The sequence below is a fragment of the Schistocerca americana genome, chromosome 9 (genome assembly GCF_021461395.2).
Source record: "Schistocerca americana isolate TAMUIC-IGC-003095 chromosome 9, iqSchAmer2.1, whole genome shotgun sequence".
NCBI lineage: Eukaryota > Metazoa > Arthropoda > Insecta > Orthoptera > Acrididae > Schistocerca > Schistocerca americana.
In genome coordinates this window covers 92,910,092-92,917,087 of record NC_060127.1, presented here as the reverse complement: position 1 = coordinate 92,917,087, position 6,996 = coordinate 92,910,092, and positions in this window count along the sequence as shown.

The window sequence follows — 6,996 nt, the reverse complement described above, 5'->3', positions numbered from 1 at the left end:
CAAGAGGAAGCTGGAGGAGGAGTTTGCAGAGGATGAAGATAATCCATCCTATGGACCTGCAATGCACTAAAAAGTTAATCCAATCTCTGTCGCTCGATTCCTTAAACTTTTATTTTCTCATACTAATTACATGTTTTCTAAGGATCTTCCAAACATATTTGTTTCAAACTTTCAGTAAATGTTACACAGTACCTTCTGCATAATTTAACACAGCCTTTTTCCAAAAAACTGTATATTTTTGAATATATAAATAAAAAATTGCAAAAAAATGTTGTGAATTTTCATTACAATTGAAAAAAAAATCATCTTTAATAACTGAACTAAAATTTTGTAAAATCCCTGTGTTAAGTTGTAGCCCATATTCCAATAAATAATCTGTAAAAAGTTCAACTTCCTACCTCAAATACTTTGTGAGGAAAGATGTAATTTATAAGCGTTATTTTAACATTGCAAGTATAGGGCGTTCAGGAGCCCCTTAAAATTCTGTGTTCGTTCGAGCTATTTTGAAGAAAATGAATTCTATGAGCAGGCTGACGGCCTTGCTCTGGGGCCACCCATTTCGCCATTTGCAACTGACATAGTTTATGGAACATTTTGTGCAACAGGCATTAAGAGTGAAGCCCTCTTGTTGGCTCCGCTATGTGGACGATACATTCGTTATATGGCCACACAGCGAAGAAGACTTTCATGCGTTCCACAGTTTCTTAAATGGAATGCACCCTAAAATCAAATTTACCTTGGAGGTTGAGAGTGAGGTCGGTCTCCTGTTCCTAGATGTGTTGGTGTACAGTAGATCTGGTAACACTCTACGTCACAGAGTGTATAGGAAGCCGATTAATACAAACAGGGCCGCGCGGGGTAGCCGCGTGATCCAAGGTGCCTTGTCACAGTCTTGCGGCTCCCCCCGTCAGAGGTTCGAGTCCTCCCTCGGGCATGCGTGTGCGTGCTGTCCATAGCGTAAGTTAGTTTAAGTAGTGTGTACGCTTAGGGACCGATGACCTTAGCAGTTTGGTCACATAAGACCTCACCACAAATTTCCAAATTTCCAAAATACGGACAGGTATTTAGATGCCACTTCGCACCACCACCCAGCCCAGAAGCAAGCAGTGCTCAACACCCTGTCTCCACGTGTCTTCTGTATCAGCGATTACGACAACCTGGCTATGATAAACAGGGCTTTTAGGCGGAATATTAATCAGGCTAATAAGAATGACGAGGAACCGCCATTAGGTTACCTTTCGATTCAGATGTCTCTGACCGCATACGCAAAGAAAATGGCTCTGAGTACTACGGGACTTAACATCGGAGGTCATCAGTCCCCTAGAACTTAGAACTACTTAAACCTAACTAACCTAAGGATATGACAAACATCCATTCCCGAGGCAGCATTCGAACCTGCGACCGTAGCGGTCGTGCGGTTCCAGACTGAAGCGCCTAGAACCACTCGGCCCCGCATAAGCAGAATTATAAACAAAAATTGTATTCAGGCATCTTTCTTTAGTCAATACAAAATAAAAGATTTTTTTCCGATGACAAACGGATGCATCTGATTGACTTCACAACGCAGGCGTCTATAATGTGACATGTGGCTGCGGCAAAGTGTTTATAGGCGAATGGGGAAGAACTGTTAAAGTACGCATTAAGGAACACGAAGGGCACACGCGGCTAAAGCAAAGTGTAATATCGCCAGTAGCGGAACATCGTGAGAACTGTGGTTCTGACATCGATTTTAATAACGTACGTGTGCTGGTGAAGGAAACAAAGGTTTATAGAAGAAAGGTCCGAGACGCGGTTGAAATTTCCAAGAATGAAACTAATTTCAATAGAGAGGACGGCTATAGGCTTCCGGCATCGTGGTTCCCCGCCATAAAGGAAGTGAATATGCGGCCGTGATGTGCGAGCAACATAAATAACTCGCTGCAAGTCACCTCAGCAGGCAATAATATTTTGGGTAAACATTCCCCCTCTCTTGCTCTGTCCGTTTCACATCTAGACAATGAGACGGCCAATCAATAGCAGTAGTAGGAATTTCAACCAATAACCTTTCTCCAACGTAAGTGTAGAATAGTACCTTTCTGTCCAATGACGATGGGACACCAATAGAAACTACAAGAGTTCAGCAAATAACACCCATTCATCTGCATCAGTAGCCGGCCGAAGTGGCCGTGCGGTTAAAGGCGCTGCAGTCTGGAACCGCAAGACCGCTACGGTCGCAGGTTCGAATCCTGCCTCGGGCATGGATGTTTGTGATGTCCTTAGGTTAGTTAGGTTTAACTAGTTCTAAGTTCTAGGGGACTAATGACCTCAGCAGTTGAGTCCCATAGTGCTCAGAGCCATTTGAACCAACCCATCTGCATCAGTGCGGAAATATTAGCTTATGATGATGGCCAACCAATGGTGGGCATATTACTTTTACAATGTTACTTATAAATCCTCTTGATTGCCAAAATGTTTATCCATATGACCGGTTTCGGTTTCTCTAGAACCATCTTCAGATCTGCAATTTCGGTTACAGGGGTAACCCGTCCACACTCAGCAACCTTTACATGCTGCGTCAAATTCGGGTTTGTGGAATAACACCAGTGCCCTCACTTTTCTGCGTGTTCGGTTAGGCACATCTCGTGATGAGCACACTGCTCTGCTTCCTCGCAGGCAGTTCCAAAGTACGATGCGTCGGGACGCGCATTGTTGTTGCCGAGCAGTGCGTACACCGGGGCATGGGATGGAGGGTGGACACGTCTATACGTTATACAACGTGTACAATATGCAAAAAATAATGTAGAAGCTTGAATTAAACACTCTGAACGTTGTATAAGCGTTGTATTCATTACTATCAAGCGTATCACATAGCACAAATCAACCAGTAAAATAATTTTCACAAATATAATAGAGATCAAAAGACAAAGAATAAATGGATTTTTCAAATGATAAATATTTTCCCCAATTTGAGTATTATTTTCCAAATCAATAAGTATCTTGCGCTACACACTTTCCAAAGTAGCCAGTGTCCTTACTCATGGTTCTAGGTCGCTCGATAACAAGTTTAATCAAATCTTTTCACAGGGTTAGTCGCGGATACGTATTAGAGCTCCTTTAGCATTTACAATATTGGTATGGATACAACTTTCTGTTACGATGCGTTCTTTGTCGTGATCCGATTTTGATAAAATTAAGCCTATACGTAGCCCCAAGCTATGCTCTAGTTTCCTGTGAAAACTCCATGAAAGAGATTAGTTTGTCCAGAGAAACTGACAGATAAGACGCCTTTAGACAAAACCTAAAACTACGATATTTATTTCCTTAATCCGATTTTGATGAAATAAAGACTATACGGTGGCCCAGGCTACGCTCAACTTACTTGCGGAGTGCCCATGAATATTCGTCTAGTAGTTTTGGTGATTAGTATGTTGAAACAAGTAGACAGAGAAGACGGTTTTACTAAAATTTTACCGAGCGAGGTGGCGCAGTGGTAGCACACTGGACTCGCATTCGGGAGGACGACGGTTCAATCCCGCGTCCGGCCATCCTGATTTAGGTTGTCCGTGATTTCCCTAAATCGCTCCAGGCAAATGCTGGGATGGTTTCTTTCAAAGGGCACGGTCGACTTCCTTCCCTAATCCGATGAGACTGATGACCTCGCTGTTTGGTCTCTTCCCCCAAAACAACCCAACTAAAATTTTAAATCATTGTATAATTTTTTTCGTAACCCGATTTTGACGGCACGAAGCCTGTACGGTGCTCAAGTTACCTGAAAAAACGCCATGAAAATTCATTCACTTGTTTTGAAGTAGCGTATTCAGACCGACAGAAAAACACGACTGTTTTACAGATGTACTCGTATTATTAGTATAGATGTAGATATGTCGCACATTTAATTGACATCACGTGACATACGTCAAAAACAGCTGCGCTTTATTTGTTCCTTTGGCCGTGACAAGATAGAAGCACCGATAACAAAAGCGCGCCGGCGCTTTCGGGTGTCCAGTACCGTCTCCCGCCGTATGTAATAAAGCTTTAAGCAGATTGTCTCCAAAAATACCGAATATAAGTGATTATTTGTTTTAGAGCGCGTGTAGGTAAATAACCGCTGCAGGAATGACACGTTACTATCGATATTTGTGCGAACTGTAAGTGCACTTCAGACGAGTGAGGAAAACACTTAGGTGATGGATACAACTCACATGACCTCTTCAGTACTTTCTCAAGACCAATGAATTACATTGTCGAACAATATCTTACACAGTTTCCAGAACGAGACTTTCACTCTGCAGTGGAGTGTGCGCTGATATGAAACTTCCTGGAAGATTAAAACTTTGTGCCCTACCGAAACTCGAAGTAGGAAACGAGATACTGGCAGAAGTAAAGCTGTGAGGACGGGGTGCGAGTCGTGCTTGAGTAGCTCAGTAGGTAGAGCACTTGCCCTTGAAAGGCAAAGGTCCCGCGTTCGAGTCTCGGTCCGGCGCACAGTTTTAATCGACCAGGAAGTTTCATTTTACCAGTTGTCTGTAGGCATGTCTAGTAGACGCCGGAAATATCGAGACGTGGGCAAAATGAAGATGTTGCAGTGCTGGGCAGTTCAATAACAACATGGTTAATCGTCCGCTTGCGCCAGTGCGGACGGTATTTGCTTCGTGATACATTACCTGTGTTAAAATGGACCGTTTACCATTTGCGGAAAAGGTCCATATCTTGTTGATGTATGGCTATTGTGATCAAAATGCCCAACGGGCGTATGCTATGTATGCTGCTAGGTATCTTGGACGACATCATCGAGATTGGGGATCAGTCGCAGACAATGCTGACGGACTCTAATCTGGCTGAACTGACGTATGTGATGCTACACTCACCTTGAAACAGAGTCGACGAGACTTTCAGTCCAGCCTCATATTTCGTGTTGTTGCGCTCAGAAGGCGATGCAGAAAATGTGGTATATATCGTGATCTGAGCACGATGAAACTGAAGGCGCCGGATGAAGAAAACCCTTTAGCGAACTGTGCTAGACTAAAGAGCCAAAGAAGCTGGTACAGCTGCCTACTATCGTGTAGCGCACCCGCAAGCATGCAGAAGTGCCGCAACGTGACTTGGTGGAGACTCTTCTAATGTCTGAAGAAGCGCTGGAGGTAACTAACACCATGAATCCTGCAGGGCTGTCTATAAATCCGTAAGAGTACGAAGGGGTGCACGTCTTTTTCTGACCAGTGCGTTGCAAGGCATCCCAGATGTGCTCAGTAATTTTCATGTGTGGGGAGTTAAGTGGCCAGAGGAAACACGTCCATCCGCTCAATACAATTTGAAACGAGAATCGTCGGGCCAGGCAACATGTTTCCGGTCATCAACAGTCCAGTGTCGGTGCTGACGGGCAAAGAAGAGGCGTAAATCTTTGTGTCGTGCAGTCACCAAAGGTACACGAGTGGGCTTTCAGCTACGAAAGCCCATATCGATGTTGTTTCGTTGAATGGTTCAAACGCTCACACTTGTTGGTGGTCCAGTATTTAAATCTGCAGCAATTTGCGGAGGGGTTGGACTTCTGTCACACTAAACGTTTCTCTTCAGTCGCCGTTGGTACCGTTCTTGCAGGATCTTTTTCTGGCCGCAGCTATGTCTGAGATTTGATGTTTTACCGGATTCCTCACATTCACGGTACACTCGTGAAATGGTTGTACGGCAAAATCCCCACTTCATCACTGCCTCGGAGATATTGTATCCTCTCTCTCCTGCACCGACAATAACACCACGTTCAAACTCACTTAAATCTTGATGACCTGCCACCGTAGCAGCAGTAACTGATCTAACAACTGCGCCAGACTCCTGTTGTATTATATAGGCCTTGCCGACCGCAGCACAGTATTCTGCCTGTTTATATATCTCTGTGTTTGAATAGGCACGCCTATACCTGTTTCTTTGGCGCTTCAGAGTATCATGCCCAAAAGTACCCGAACGAAGTAAATTGTTTTGTATCCCTCCCGAATAGTCGGTGTTTGGGTATGCTCCTGTGAACTGCTTCTGTAATATAGGCCGACAGTGAAGGAAGCGAGTAGGAGCAGGAGAGGTGAAGCACTTCGGTATTGCAAGCAACTTCAACACTTTTGATATAGTCAAAAACACAAGTAAATATTAAGGGGCTCCGGAACGCCCTATACTTGCAATGTTAAAATAACGCTTATAAATTACATCATTCCTCACAAAGTATTTGAGGTAGGAAGTTGAAATTTTTACAGATTATTTATTGGAATATGGGCTACAATTTAACTCAGGGATTTTACAAAATTTTAGTCCAGTTATTAAAGATGATTTTTTTTCAATTGTAATGAAAATACACAACATCTTTTTGCAATTTTTTATTTATACATTCAAAAATATACAGTTTTTTGGGAAAAGGCTGTGTTAAATTGTGCAGAAGGTACTGTGTAACATTTACTGAACGTTTGTAACAAATATGTTTGGAAGATCCTTAGAAAACATGTAATTAGTATGAGAAAATAAAAGTTTTGGGAATCGAGTGACAAAGATTGGATTAACTTTTTAGGGCATTCCAGGTCGATAGGATAGATTATCTTCATCCTCTGCAAACTCCTCCTCCAGCTTCCTCTTGTTCCTCCTCCTGTTTACTCTTGCTTGTATTTCTAGACTCTTTACAGCCCCGTTTGCAGACCGAAGGCGTTCCTTGTCTAAAGCAAGCATCGCTCGTTGTTGTGTTCGTAGATTTTGCTACCATTTTCTTCAGTTGCAGTTACTGCAACACTGTTCCAAAAGGTGCTCATGTATGAACACTTATCACATTTCAGTTATATTTCACTAGCAAGTCCTACGTGCTTTATTATGGAGAGTTCCAGACCAACTTCACTACAATGAATACATCTTACACAGTTTGAAAAAATTCCTTTGAGAACCGACATATCAAATATTTCATTCACATCCGATTCGCCCATAAAACATTCATATTTTTCACTCATTGAACCAAGCTTCTTCTGTGAAGTATTTTCTTTCCCACTTTGA